Here is a 16125-nt window from a genome sequence, read left to right on the forward strand (position 1 = left end):
CTGTGACATTTACTGATGATAGTTCTATTTTCTTGACGTGAGATGATTTGTGAGCTTTCAGAACTAAGTTGATGTTCTGACTTGCTGTGTCCATTGAACTGTAATAAATGTTCCTAAAATTAAAACTAAAATTAGGCATAGTAGGAGTATAAGTACCCCTGATACAATCCAATGCTCAATCAATGGTGCATTGGATGTATGACGTTACAACGCATACCATTACAACTACCTACCATTACAACGCGACCATTACAACGCATACCATTACAACGCATAGCGCTTAGAGGTGCTGGATAGTGGTAAGTATAATTTACTATTCCAACACCAGTCCCCGTGGACACTAGGGAAGGTGTTGGATAGTAAATTAAACGTATTCCCTATCCTAGAGCGCCCCCCAGCGCAATGCGTTGTAATGGTATGCGTTGTAAAAGTTGCGTTGTAATGGTAGGTAGTTGTAAAAGTTGCGTTGTAACAGGTGTATACCGGTGCATTTAGATATACTTCTTTGACTTGATGAAAGAGTCCTGTTGCTTTTTCTTTAAATGTCTTTGTTTCTGGCGTCACTTCAGGGTCGCTTTGATCAGAAAAGTTATCAAAATTGATGAAGTAGCCAGATGCAGTTCTGTCAATTGTTGGAATTGTTTTCTTAATTTGCCTTTCATTAGCACATTCTGATGCCACATCATTGTAGACTGGTGTTTCATGATGAACTGTTTCAATCTGTGTTTCAAGAGGCACAAGTTCCATGGCATTATTGCATAGTCCTTCTCTTTGCACTGCAGGTTTATCAAATGTGATTAGTCTTTCAGTTTGAACCTCTTGGATTGTTGCAAATTTGGGTATTCGGTTGTTTCTTGGGAGTCCACTCGGCCTACTGTTGATTATAGGCCACATGCTTGTGGTTTCACCAGGTCGATGGATACAACTCGGTTCTCCTTTTTACCAGCAAGGGGCGGTAGTACTACTGATATTGTTCCGTTGATTGCTAAGACAGGTACTGCTTTTCTGTAAGAAGGCCCAACTTCCTTCTTCACTGCTATTTTCTCTCTGACCAGATCCCCAATTTTTGGAATCCAGACAGGTCTTGCTGGGACAGGTGGTGTGTCTTCAGTGGTAGATGGCTGTTGCTTTACTTTTATGTTGCTTAAGGATTTTCTTGTTTCATTCAAGTCCTGTAAAACAGCCAAACGATCTTTGATGTCAAAGTCTTTATTTTTATCTTTTACCACTAAAGCCTGACTATCAAGGTCCTGAACATACATTCTAGTTCCGAACAATAGTTCGTACGGGCTGAAACCTTTTAGAGAATTTCTTGGCAAGTTATTAAGACTACGTTGGACACTTGTTAAATGTTTGACCCACCCATCACCCGAACCTAATACCTTCGCTGTTATAGATTGCTTTATGTCTCGGTTTTTTCCCTCAGGATGAAATGGACAAGAGAATCGCAATCCAATGCCCATACTGGTCATGGCCTCCTTATAAGCTCGAGAGCTAAAAGCAGGACCCTGGTCAGAATGAAGCATGGCAATTGCGTATGTGCCGATAAAGACTCGCAGATCTTTTATAACAGTTTTGGCGTCAGCCGAGCGCTGGGGCCACATTTTTATAGTGAATGTAGTCTTAAACAATTAATAGGACGCTGGATTGCATGTGTAGATAGCTCTATGCTACACTCATACTAGGCCATGGCATTACCCCGCTTGACTCGTTACTGCGGTCTCTGTCGCAGTCTGGACAGCTCTTTACAAATTTATAATGGTGCAGGCCCATCCCCTGCTTGTAATTCAGTCAGAGATTCCTTCATCTGTTTGTGCCTTGGACCTTCACCCATGTGAGCGTCTGCTATTAATAACTTTCTCGTGTTTGGAATTACCCTATCCTCCACTCCAGGGATTTGAGCAAAAGGAACGGAGTTTGCATCAATTACGTATGTATAATTGAGTGGATAGTTCACGGGTAGTGCTGCACAGTTGCCTTTTGAAGACGTTTTTACTGCCAGCATGGTTTCCCCGTCTATGTATTTTCCTGAACGCTTTTTTGTGGCTACGGTAGCCGGTTTAGTTGCTTCCGCTATGGCTGTATTAGCCAATGAATTCCCTGCAACGTGGACGCCATCACATTGATGACTCAGAGTGTGTATCACCTGAGTCTTTTGTAGTTCCTTCTGTAAAAGAACTACTTGTTTCCAAAGCATTTTATGCTTGATTGTGGCACCTGTGTCATCTTTGTAATCATTTTGAACCCAGCTCTGCAAATCATTATTGTAAGAATTGACGCAAAAGTGCGAATCGCTCACGCTTAGTGTCGAGAATTCACGTTCGGCATTTTCAAGCGCCATATTTAAGGATCTGATTTCAGCTCGCTGAGCCAAACCTTTTCTCAGTGATTCAGTTTTTGTTATTTTCGGTCTGAATTTACCGCAGAGCCAGCGACCTTTAACAATCGCGCAGGCTGCATTGTAGGATTTATTTTCTACATTGTAATGCTGTACAAATATGTCTGTATAGATTATACAGGAGTACTGTTCTAGAGGGAGAATTTCGATTGGCAGAGGATATTCTTTTTCATAATTTAAATCATTCCGTTTTTTCATGTGCGGGGCGAAATAGTATTTCACGTCTTCTGCAGCAAGATAATTTTCCCACTGTATCTATTTCGGATCCAGTGACACTGTAGGCAGGTTTACTGGGCTGAATAGTGCCTCGAAGACAGATTCTGCTGTGAGAACAGTGATCCTTTTTCCTTGTGCCAGTTCTCGTTCTTTCGCTATAGCAGTTTGCACTGCTTTCACAGTATTTTCTGTGAGACTGAATGTTTTTTCTGCTTGTGTGTACAAATGAGATTTGTAAGCTATTGGTACCGTTTCTCCCTCATTAGAGGTCAGGTATGTGAATCCGCATCTTCCTGGGATGACTCGGATTACAAGGTTTCGTGTGTTGTCACGTGTTTCTAATTTTGTTTTTGCTAACATGTCTGTTTGCACTGATCTCAAAATTTCTGTGTGTTTTTGAGTCCAGTTGATTGGTTTAAAATCAGATTTAATTAATTCGTAGAGAGGTTTAATCCTTTCTGCATAGTTTAATATGTATGTTCTTCCGAAATTCAGGAAGCCTAGAATCGATTGTAAGTTCTTCAGTGTTTTCGGTGCTTGGAGTACAGCGCACTTCTCTAAGAAGTTGTCCGCTAGGCTTTTTCCTTCACTTGATGATTCGTATCCTAAAAATAAGACTGTCAGATGGGCAATTCTTGACTTTTTAAAGTTGAATTTGTAACCCTCTGCTGCAAACCCAAGTATTATGGTGTTCACCCTTTTCAAGTGAGTATCCAAGTCGTCGTCTGTGAGATAGATGTCATCGACATAAGATAATGCCTCATCATCATATATTTGTAGTAACTCTGTTACTCTGGCTGAAAATAATAACGGGCTATTCTTGAACCCCTGTGGGAGCCTACAGAAATTTTTCTGTGACCCCATTATTGAGAAAGCGGTCAAGTACCTGCTTTCTGGTGCAATATTTTGACAAAAGAACCCATTAGATATGTCTAATGTTGTTTTATATTTTTTCCGAACTATGTTATTCATTAGTGCCGCACTGTGCGAATTTTGTACCGCAAATGTTTTGCAACACGAGTTAAGGTGTCTATAGTCCAGGACTAGACGATACGAGTCGTCTGGTTTAGAAACAGGAAACAAAGGATTGTTCATTTGAGAGGTGCATGTTTCAATCACCCCTTGGTATTCAAGTTGATCTAAAATCTCTCTGACCTGTTTTTTAGCTTCTTGCTTAATTGGGTACTGCCTTTGTGCAGTCGGTTGACTTTTTAACTGGATTTTGTGAGGAGGAGAGTCCTCATCCCATCCTACATGATTCTTATATAATGCTGGTGCCTGGGCTACTACCCATTTACTTGCATATATATATTTAGTGTGAATTGGAATGTGATTTGAGAAGGCAGGCATAATCATTTCTTCACCATGAGGGCACTCCCTGACAAACTCTGGGGGCCAATCTTTCTCAGCTAACAAGATTTCATAGCCTTTTGAGAGGTTATCCCAAAATAGACCCCTTATTTTCCTAGTCTTATCTCCCTCTATACGCAGTGTTGTTTCATATATCTTATGGGGTTCGCTAACCCTGCTGTCTGCAGTTTCTACTTGAATGTATTCATTCGTGTCCACTGTCTCCAGATGACTCATCAGGATCTTGCGAGCTATGGTGATTTCTGCTGCACTTTCTAGCATTGTCTGTGCCCACTCTTCGTTTTTCAGCTGTGTCCTCAGTATTCTCGGCATATTCGATTACTCTAATACTGGCTACCTTCTTTTTTGGAAATTGTAATTTTTTACTTTGAGCAGGTTCCTTGTCTTTGGACTTGGTGTGCTCGCCTGGGTCTGACCGTCCTCTTCTTTCCGATTTCTGCGAAAAAGATCGAGAGGGACGTGTATCAATACTTTGATATCTATCAGGTTTTTTCAAGTTATCCCTATTTCTAAGGTTATATCTTTTCTCAGAGTGCTCCCTCTGGGGAGACTCGTGTTCTCGAGTCGGAGTTCTTTCCCTCCGTCGAGGAGACCTTCCTCTGGACTGGAAAACTTTTTCTTTGGGAGTGGATTGTTTATTTCCATCCCAGCTCTTTTTAGGACTATTTAGATTATTTTTAATAAATAATTTTTCAGGATTTTCGAGTAGTTGGGGTTTTACAGGTTTCCCACCCAAACTATCTCTACCTAATTCTTCATAGCATTTTTCTATAATCCTGGCAAGCTTAATTGGTTGATCTGTTTTATCTGTTTCTTTCAATTTCTGGCGGATCGCCACATATGCTGTTTCTCCTTTTATGTTGGCTAGTAATATAGCCGAGACCTGCTTGAAGTCTTTCAGTAATTTCAGACCAAGAGTTAAAGCAGGTTCTGGACCGTATTCATTCTGAATTTGTTTTAGCACATCCGGTATTACCGCCATAGACGGAACACCATGTGTTTTTGTGTAAATGGAAGCAAAGACTGTACCCCAAGTGTCACAGTCCTCCACATGTGGTGCGACCCCCATTGGAAGGCAGATGGTCAGAATTCTGTGTTTCTCAATAGGGGTAGTATTCAGGAATACTGCCTCTATTTCAGTAATTTTCTGTGCTAACCAGAAAGGGATTTGTTCCCGTTTTATGGGTGTTTTACCAAGACATGATTGTATGTTCTGTGGTGTAATTTTATTTGTGTTCCCCTGATGAGGGGTCAGCTGTGGAATATTAACAGCTGTTTGGACTGTTGCAGTCCGCATTACATATTGGACTAATTGTCTATGTATTTTAATCAGTAGTTTTAGCTGTGCTAAAAGTTTTTCCCTTGACATCTTTTCAATGTCTGGATGTGGTGTGTAGCTGGCTAGAACCGGCCACGTTGCTCTTGGTCTACAAGAAATGGTAACAGTTACACAGGAGCGCACAGCGTGTATAAGTAAGTCTCACAGTTAAAGTCCAGTTGGTGCTCTAGATAAGCAAGAGCCGGTTACCAAGGCTCTCATACAAAGCCAACAAGTGACTTAAACCGATACTAAATTCTCCACCAAGCACTCAAGGTTATTAAATCAAAGTCCACAGTAATAAAGTCAGTTTCTTCCAATTTTTCTTCTCTTTATTCCTTCATCCAACGTAATTCTCAAAACACAGCCAACACGTGTTTCGTCTTGTCAGTCTCTGACATACAGACTTCTTCAGGGCTGCAAACAATTACAATAACCATTGTTCAGACCATAATTCTATAATTCTATAATTACAATATTTACACTATAATCAAAATTCACCGAATTTTTATGTAAAAAGAAAAGTAAACACAAGAAGGTACCTGTCACCAAGAAGAAGCCAAAATCACCCAATTTTGACAGAAAAGGTTTTTACCAAGTAGGCAGTACCAAAATTTGAATCCCATAAACAAGAAAACATTTTAGTATTCTTAATTTTAGAAAGACTTGAAGAAGTATTTACTGTGGCTACTAAGAAGAATTGGAAGTTCGAGGGGTATGTCTTTTTACTCCACTTATGATTGACTAAATTTTTAGATTTTGGCTTCTTCTTGGTGACAGGTACCTTCTTGTGTTTACTTTTCTTTTTACATAAAAATTCGGTGAATTTTGATTATAGTGTAAATATTGTAATTATAGAATTATGGTCTGAACAATGGTTATTGCAATTGTTTGCAGCCCTGAAGAAGTCTGTATGTCAGAGACTGACAAGACGAAACACGTGTTGGCTGTGTTTTGAGAATTACGTTGGATGAAGGAATAAGGAGAAGAAAAATTGGAAGAAACTGACTTTATAACTGTGGACTTTGATTTAATAACCTTGAGTGCTTGGTGGAGAATTTAGTATTGCTCCTGGTCTACCTAGTGGACCGAGCCTGGTAATGTGATCATTATGTTTTAGGGCGCCTTTAAACCAGAGCAGGTGCTCTTGGTATTTTAATGGGATTTCATTCTCCTCGAAAGGAGCGTACTCTTCCGGAGGATCCTCTATTTTTTAATAGTGGAATTCGTGTGTTGTAGCGTTTGCCGCTGGAATGTTTATTCAAGAATAGAATACCTCTATTCGTTCGCCTCTATCACGAAAACGACTGTACCACCTCGTGAGGTCAGTCCGTTTTCTATAAGTTTTGAAGTTATAGTTTTTCTTATGTTGACCGGAATGATAATCGCACCCGGTTCATTAATCCCTGTAACATCGGGACCCTGTTGATTCGCGTCTACTGTGACTTCATTGGTTCCGTTGTTATCGCCATTTTCTGACATTGTATTAATGAAGGTTTGCAGAGCAGGTTTCCAAGGAAACACAGATTAGGTGCACAATATTTTGGAACACTGTATCCTTCAACGTTGAATAAACCAGAAGCTCTACATAGGAATCGCTTCGTACTAAGTTCAGGCGGATTTTAACCTTTCACCCACTCCATACGTCTATTGGAGTATTTACGGGAGAAAGGGTCTGTGTGAAAAAGCACGACTGAGTTACTCTAACGTCTTGCGTTAGTTTTATCGCCTTACCAAACGTTGTGCGCCATGTAGTGTAGTTCCTATTTTCCCTATAGGCCCTGCGACTTGGAATAACATAATCAGCAGTGTAGACGTAGGACTGCGGTCTTCTAGGTCTCTACTGACTATGTTAGACTTAATTGGGTTTGTAACAGCTAGCTCAGAGGTCACTGGAAACTTTCTTGACTGAATAGGAAGTGATCAGCTTCCCTGGCTCAGACAAGAAGGGATTCAGTTTTCCAACAACCGCATTAACATGACAACTTTGCTCCTCAGAATAAGAGTCATAGTCATAGTCAAAGATGCTTTATTCGGTATGTAAAAATACAACCATATAGCAACAGACATAATAAACATCGATAAAAGTTACACAATTCTGGAACATGCTTCCACTGAAATGGAATCACAATGTATCAGGATAAAACACAAAAACCCTGTACAATTATTTTGGTATCTAGTATACGATAACAGCATTTGTAAAACATAAACACTATACCATTCTAAGAATGCATAGTTTATAATAGTAACAATTATACGGCCTTCAGTTATGTGCAAATATGCTGATAAAGTGCTAAGTATCAATACCGTATCGATATATGTGTAAATTGGCCAGATCAAAAGCAAGGTTCGATAACAACCTGCCTAAAGTTCAATATGCAATTAGCAGCACTTAGTCTAACTATATACAATGAAAATGAAACAAAGTGCAAATGCTATATCATTCTATCAGTGCATATTATACAGTAGCAGAAATTTATACAGCATACATGTATGTGCAAATTAGCATGATAAAGTGCATAATGTCAACAACATCTTCCTTAAAGTGCACAGTACATTTAGCAGCTAAGGAAATTCATATAATAATTGATTTTCTTACAGAAATACATTTTAAAATATAGGTGGCCACATGAAAACATACGTCTGAGGTCACTAGATTAAACAATAATTGCATCGCTGATTGTATACCACGCGTATTATATTTTAAAAAGATGGGTTTCAAGTAAAATTTTCTAAAAGAGGTATAAAATTTACAAGATAACGTAAAATGACACGTGCTCTGTTCAGATTTACCGTCACAAGGACACAAACAACTGCCGGGTTTTTTGGGCACTGGAAAAACCACAAGTTGATGCACAATTCCTAGGCGGAGGCGGGTTAATACAAATCGATGGGAAATAATACTAACTGTTGCAAGGTAAGATTGGAAGCCTTCGTTGATGTTATATTGCTGGTAAAGATTGAATGTACTTTGTTTTTCATATTTTTCCATTCTAATCCAAGCTGTATACTTCAAAAACAAGACTTTCAACTCCCACTTCGATAGTGTAGAACCTATTATTAAGTCATTAAAAATGTCCAGACCATACAATGTTTTATACCAATGTTGTATATGACTCAGCCAGGGGATATTCGATCGGCGGTCAAGTTTAATACAATTGGTTATTACGTCCTGCGTAAACTTTGTCTCCTCCTTTGCCCAAATTGAATGCCATAAGGACAGGGGGCGGAGAGCGATTAAATCATTAACATGGTTCATATCTAGTTCCCTATGTATTAACTCAGTTGAAGCCGTAGCCGAGGCACTGATTAATCGTTTTAAAAACACATTCTCCTTGCCCTGAACCAATTTGGCACTCTGTGCATCATACCCCCAGACCACGGCCCCATATATGGCTGAAGAAATACATCTTGCGTTAAATATGGTTAGCATTTCATAAATTCTGCGATCCCCTAATTTAGCAGCAAATCTAAAAATACAATTTGTATTCCTGGCCATTTTAAAAAGAACACTTTTTTGTTAATTTACCCAGAATAAGAGTCAATCTCTAGAGTTGTGTGAAACAATAGACAGCTATTTCACTCAGTCAGTTGTGCAGAATTACTTTCACCAGTATGCAGAGAATAGAGAGACGGGCGTTTTCAATAAAAGGTAATATTTATTGAACAGTCTTCCTTCTCATGCAAGAGAAATGGATTGCCACAATTGCAAGACTTGTTATTATAAGAAGTGCGTACAGTAAAAGGAGTATTACGAAATAATACTGTAAAAGCATTGATATGGTTTCTTAGCCATACGATAGTTAAAATGAATAAAATATATACATTCATATATACATTTGGCTAACGTCCTCAACTGGTGCTTCTAACAACGCCTACCCCAATGTACCTGACCTAAGCCTAATACGTGGGAGGGAGTAAGTAAGTAGCAGTTTAAGTTAAGTTTGTTTTGCCAAGGGTTTGCTTCAAGAATTCTCTCTAAGGGCCAGATGTAGGTAAATTTTATTTACCGACCTCTTAAATACCGAGTCATACCGACTCGGTATTACCGAGTAGGAAAATGAGATGTAGGTAATGAAGGCGGTAACAAATACCGACTCGGAACCAGTCGGTAATCGGAAACGGTATTTACCGTCTCGGAATATACCTACACGGTAAAATCCGAGACGGAAAAGCCCAAACCGATCCACCGGTGCCACGGCCCATAGGAATGAATGGCAACTTCCGACCCGGTAAATACCGAGTAGGTAAACACCGACCCGGTATTTACCGTGTCGGAACTATCCGCCGAAGATTTTGAAACTGACAAACATGTGCGCCTGTGAACCAATCAGGTACTGCAACCACACCCAAATTTCAAGCCACAGGGGAACTAACCAATCAGATCCAACCACCACACCCCAGTACTTGGGACAGGCCACGCCCATGCAGGTGCAGAAACAAACAGTCAGGAGAGCAGGAGGACAGAGTGTGGAGCAGCCTTACCTGAGACAGAAATACACTGCAAGATGGAGAGCCAGGAGGCACAGAGAGAAGCTGCAGAGCGCAAAAGGAAGCAGAAGTTCAGCCAGGAGGAACTGCAGGTGCTGATTTCGGAGGTTGTCAGACATCATGGCAGAATTCTAGGAAAGCAAACTCTGCATGTTGCAGAATCCATCAAACGCAGCACCTGGTTGGACATACAAGGCAAGGTAAATGCCATTGGTGTCACCCACCGTGACCTAGAAGACCTAAAAAAACGGTGGTATGACATCCGCATTATCACCAAGAAAAAGCTTGCTGCCCACCGCAAGGAATGTGATGCTACAGGCGGAGGAAGTAACAGAGCCCCCAGACTCACCGACATCGAGGAGATGGTTGCATCCACCCTTGAGAAGGAATGTATACACGGAATAGGAGACGCAGACAGCTCAGCAAGAGGAGCCAAGAAACCAGGTAAGATGCAAGAACACTATCATTTACCCTTTTACCTATTCCCCTCACAGGACAAATCAGACTCCACAACAGGTTTAACTAATGTCCTGCAATGCATCCTGTGAAATGTAGTCACGTGTAGATCAGAGCAGTCAGCGTGCATTGCAGCAAGGGGAGCAACAGACAAGTAGCATAGGCAAATGAGAGACAGGCTAAAGTGCTATAGAAGTGTATTTTATCACATGACACAGGTGATCAACATAACTGACTCAATGTCCATGTCTGTCCACAGGAGAGTTAAAGCGCAACACAGCTGAGGTCAGAGAGAAGAGGAGGGAAGGAGCCGGACCTAGCACATCTCACGCAGGGCAGGACCAAGAGCAGGCAGCCCCGATACCTGAGGAGGCAACTGCTGAAAATCCACAATCCCCTCTCCTATTCGGTAGTCAGGACACAGGAGCGGCAGAACTATCACCCACCCCCACATCACCATCCCCAGTGCTGGGAAGAGTCAGGAGCCATGATGTGCCCCCTCGCAGAATACTGCAAACATCATCGGAGGAGGAGGAGGGTGGCACACAGGACAGAGGCAATACCGAGCAGCAGCCCACTCCCAGAGTCACGCGGGCCAGTGTCCGAGGGCGACGTCCACGGGAGGAAGAGGATGTGCGGCAAGTCCAAGGTGTCTTCTGCGGACTGGAGGCCACCATGGTGAAGGTGCAGCGCCTGCAGGCGAAAGCAATGATGGGGGTTCAGAGGCACGCACGCACAACAAATGAGAAACTGGATGCAGTAGGCAAGGGCATAGGGGAAATGGCAGAGAGCATGCAATCCATGGCGACAGGAATATCGGATATCACACAGTGCATGACTGTCCTGTGTGACAAATTGGACAGGGACCATTTGGCGAGACGCAAGGCCCGTGTGGATGCGCGCAAGCAAACCACGGCCCTGAACACGTTTGCAACTGCCATAGTGCAGTGCTGCAACAATTTAAGTGAAGGCATGGCCAGGATGACCTCTGCAATGGAGCTGGTGCTCGCGCAACAGACTGGCACTGGAGGCGACACTTGTGCTGCCGAAAGCGAGGGGTCCGCCAGCAGGAGTGGTGCAGGCACTCCTGTGCATGAGTTACGGAGGAGTGGCAGGCGTGGTGGAAGTGTGACAGGCCAGCGTGAGGACATAGATTCACAGCCACAGCAGCCCCGCCCTGTGGCCCGTGCCCACAAACAATGACTTATCACTCCAACCAAGGCTGTAGTCACGGTGGTGTTAACCGTGACATCACACTCATGGAGTGTTTGTATTAGTGAGCCCAATGTGAGCTAACAATGCTGTGGCATAGTGAATATTAAACTACTTCAACAAAGTTACATTCATGCCTGTGTCTCTTTACTCACTCAGAAATATTGTTGTGTAACCTCTGCCCGTCTCAGTCTCCCATCTGTAGCTGCTGCTGCCACTGAAGCTTGGGGCTCTGCCACCTCTGGGTCGTCATCAATGTTCTCATGATATGTGAGCTCCACCTCAGTGCCTTGCTTGGTGGCGAGATTATGCAACATTGCACAGGTCGCTATTATTTTGCAGCAGATGATTGGGGTGTACTGCCGTGCACCTCCACTCTTGTGGAGGCAGCGAAACCTGCTCTTTAGGAGCCCAAATGTGCGCTCAACTACGTTTCGTGTGGATCTGTGAGCCACATTGTATCGCCTTTCACTCCTGGTGGATGGGTTGAGGTAGGGAGTGAGCACGAAGGACCGCAGGGCATATGCACTGTCGCCTAGGGGGAGAAAGATAGACATTAATTGCAAGTACATGAGACGTAGATCTAATGTGAGTGTCAGGGTGTGTCAATGTGATTTACCTAGCAGGTATCCATTTCCGAATTCTCCAGCAAGTAGGCGCGTGTATATTCCACTGTTCTGGAAGATGAATGAATCATGGCTACTTCCGGGGAACTTGGCTACGATGTCAGTGATGAGGTTACCTGCATTACATATGACCTGGACGTTGATGGAGTGCGTCGGTTTGCGATTCCGGTATATGTGCTCTGTGGCTGCAGGTGGACAGAGTGGGACGTGGGTGCCATCGATGCAGCCGATCACGTGAGGGAAGTGTGCCAGGTGATAAAAGTCAGTCTTGGTTTTGGCTAATTCTGCCGGTGTAACAGGGAATGAAATATAATGCCCCATCCTCTGCATCATGGCGTCAATAAACCGCCTGAAGAAGCGGGACAGGCAGCCCTGGGACACGCCACCCACTGCAGCTATCACACTCTGGTAGCTCCCTGAGGCCAGCAGGTGTAAGCTACATAGCACCTGGACATGAGGTGGGATCGCATGGGCCCTGGGTGTTGGGTGGTCCAGGAGAGGGTGTAGGTCCCTGATCAATTGCTTGATGGTGTCTGGGTGTAGCCTGTACCTCTGCAGTATTTCAGGCTCTGTCAATTGGAACAGTGTTATCCTCTGCCTGTACACTTGTTCCTCCCTTAGCCATTCTCTCTGTCCTGCTGCCTGTAGTCTCTGCCGTCTTGCTATGACGTAAAAAGCCGCCATCATGGGTCCTGAGGTGCATTTTGGGACTTTTTTTATAGCCCTCCCTTGGTTACCACCTGCTTTGAATGCATGGTAAATTCCGACTAATTAATACCGTTTTTCGGCGGAATCGGTATTTTTCTGCTTACCTACATCTCCATGGCTAATTTTTACCGTTCCTGATTTACCGAGTCGGAGAATACCAACTCGGTATTTATGTATACGGTATATTCCGACACGGTAATTTTACCGGGTCATTCTTACCGAGTCGGTATGTTTCCGACTCGGATTTTCACAAGTCGGTAAATCATGGCCTCCTACATCTCATTTTCTCGGTAACGGCCGATTTTACCGATTTTCGGCCGTTACCACCCGGTAAAAGCCTACCTACATCTGGCCCTAAGAGTTTAGTCAGCACCGTACCTCTGGATTAGAATGTTGGAGGTCTGGTATCTCCTCTCAGGATTCGATACTCCAGTCACCCGCAAGGGTAGGCTGGAAACGCCGGAGCTGTATTTTCTCGGCAGGACAATATCAAAGTAAATGGTCATCTATCTGCTCCCATAGATGCCCCCGGTACTGGGGAAGGACCACTGAACCCCATCCTCAGTCCACGGAGTAGGCACTTTACTTCTTTGTTGCCGACTTTACTCACAGATCTTGGAGTCTCACAGTCTTTCAGTGCACCCAATATAAATAAATGAATAAATAAATACATGAATACATATGTATAATTAAGCCTGCAAAATGCATTTTCCTCTAGGCTATCCCAGTATTAGGGCCAGATAATGGACCCTGAGGCCCAACGACATAAAACGATATCCTCAGGATTATACCATTCCATCACATTTGGAAACTAGGATTAAAAAGACCTTTTGTACAACAAAAATCTAACCTCCTTACCTCATCCTCTCATCTGGCGTGATCCAGCAGAGCAAAAAACATGTTGCAGCATAACTTGATTCATAGAGTGTTTTAAGTCTCCCCCAGTATATGTCTACCCATTTCCCGGCAAAGGGGAAAAAACTGCCACATAATTTATGTTAAAGTGTCTTGGGCTTTTCTTTCCACAAGTCGTTTTGAGGTGTCTTTGACGTTCCTTTCCATGAGTCATGTTGTGGTGTCTTAGTTTTTCCTTTCCATGAGTCATGTTGTGGTGCCATGGCTTTCCTTTACACAAGTCATGTTGTGGTGTCTTGGCTTGCCTTTTCATGAGTCACGTTGTGGCGTCTTGGCTTCCTTTACACGAGTCATGTTGTGGTGTCTTGACTTTCCTTTACACAAGTCATGTTGTGGTGTCTTGGCTTTCCTTTATACAAGTCATGGTGTGTTTTCTTGAACTATCCTTTACACAAGTCATGTTATGGTGTCTTTGTCTTTCCTTTACAGCATTTATGTTATGTTGTCTTGGACTTTCCTTATCACAAGTCATGGTGTTTCCTTTACCCGAGTCATGTTTTGTTGTCTTGGACTTTCCTTTACACGAGCCATGCTGTGGTGTCTTCAGCTTTCCATGAGTTATGTTGTGGTATCTTGGACTTTCCCTCACACAATTCATGTTGTGGTTTCTTGGCTTTCCTTGACATGAGTCATGCTGTGTTGTCTTGATCTTCCTTTTACACAATTCATGTTGTGGTGTCTTGGCTTTCTTTTACGCAATTCATGTTGTGGTGTTTTGGCTTTCCTTTACACAAGTCAAGATGTGGTGTTTTGGCTTTCCTTTACACAAGTCATGTTTTGGTGTCTTGCTCTTTCCGTTCAAGGAGTCCAAGAGAGTGAGAGAACAGAGTAAGGCTTTAACAATGTCTGTTTCTTCTGTGTTCTGTAAACTCAAATCAGCACGGCCTTTCCTCTTCTATTGTTGTTAACGCTGACATTAGCAATGATTTATCTGAACTTTGTCCACATTATAAGAAAGGCTGGCAGCAAGTCTCGTTTACCCAGAAATCCTGTCTCTGTTTTGCATACAATCAAAGGTTCATATTCTGAACTTTTGACTAAATCAGTGCAGGAAAAGAAAGACAAATCAAAAATAGAGCTGAGCCAAGAACTTCAATAAATAGTGGACATTGATAGCTAGGCGGATTACACATTTTGGCCCGCACCCTACCTGTGAAGGAGTATGTATTCTTGTGATATATATACCTGTTTTGCTATAATGTTTCTTTGCCCGGATGAACCTCAGTGGTCTGGGGTGCAGGCTTCAAACCTGTAGCTGTCTAGAGACAGAGTGGTTCAATTCCATCTTCTGGATGAGGCAGCATTTGTGATGGGCTGCCCATTGTCAGGGTAACTGATACATATTTTTTTGTCAATTCTGTTTATGTTCACAACTTGTAGAAGACAATATTTGGTAACTACATTTTCAGCAGCCCAGCCGTCACGTGTTTTCTTTTCTATTTTCAAGGCCACGTCACCATTTAAGATCAAAGAGTATCCAAGAGAATTACTTGTTAAATAGTAGCCAGAGCTCTGTGGAGCTATTGACCTGGGCACCCCAGCAAGTCATGAAAGGAAGGGTATGCATTAAACACAATGTAGATTGGAGAATCTGACATTAATAAACAGAGAGATTGGGAAGAGATAGTGTCCGATACTAATGAAATGAAGGCAGTGACGTTCATCAATGGAATGAGGGTATCACCTTTGACAGTATCAAAGTAAATGGTCATGTATCTGTTCCCATAGATGCCCCCGGTACTGGGGAAGGACCACTGAACCCCATCCTCAGTCCACGGAGTAGGCACTTTACTTCTTTGTTGCAGACTTTACTCACAGATCTTGGAGTCTCACAGTCTTTCAGTGCACCCAATATAAATAAATGAATAAATAAATACATGTATACATATGTATAATTATGCCTGCAAAATGCATTTGCCTCTAGGCTATCCCATTATTAGGGCCAGATAATGGACCCTGAGGCCCAAGGACATAAAACGATATCCTCAGGATTATACCATTGCATCACATTTGGAAACTAGGATTAAAAAGACATTTTGTACAACAAAAATCTAAACTCCTTACCTCGTCCTCTCATCTGGCGTGATCCAGCAGAGCAAAAAACATGTTGCAGCATAACCTGATTCATAGAGTGTTTTAAGTCTCCCCCAGTATATGTCTACCCATTTCCCGGCAAAGGGGAAAAAACTGCCACACAATTTATGTTAGAGTGTCATGGGCTTTTCTTTCCACAAGTCGTTTTGAGGTGTCTTGGACGTTCCTTTCCATGAGTCATGTTGTGGTGTCTTAGTTTTTCCTTTCCATGAGTCATGTTGTGGTGCCATGGCTTTCCTTTACACAAGTCATGTTGTGGTGTCTTGGCTTGCCTTTTCATGAGTCACGTTGTGGCGTCTTGGCTTCCTTTACACGAGTCA

At 42.6% G+C, this 16125-nt stretch overlaps 1 non-coding gene across 1 annotated transcript; it reads left to right on the forward strand.

Annotated features, from left to right (window-relative positions):
• The first annotated feature begins 14919 nt into the window (after window positions 1–14919).
• TRNASTOP-UCA (transfer RNA opal suppressor (anticodon UCA)) lies at window positions 14920–15006 on the forward strand. The gene has a single exon. It is a non-coding gene; the product is annotated as a tRNA-Sec (tRNA).
• Window positions 15007–16125: the final 1119 nt, after the last annotated feature.

The sequence above is a fragment of the Lissotriton vulgaris genome, chromosome 5 (assembly GCF_964263255.1).
Source record: "Lissotriton vulgaris chromosome 5, aLisVul1.2, whole genome shotgun sequence".
Classification (NCBI taxonomy): Eukaryota; Metazoa; Chordata; class Amphibia; order Caudata; family Salamandridae; genus Lissotriton; species Lissotriton vulgaris.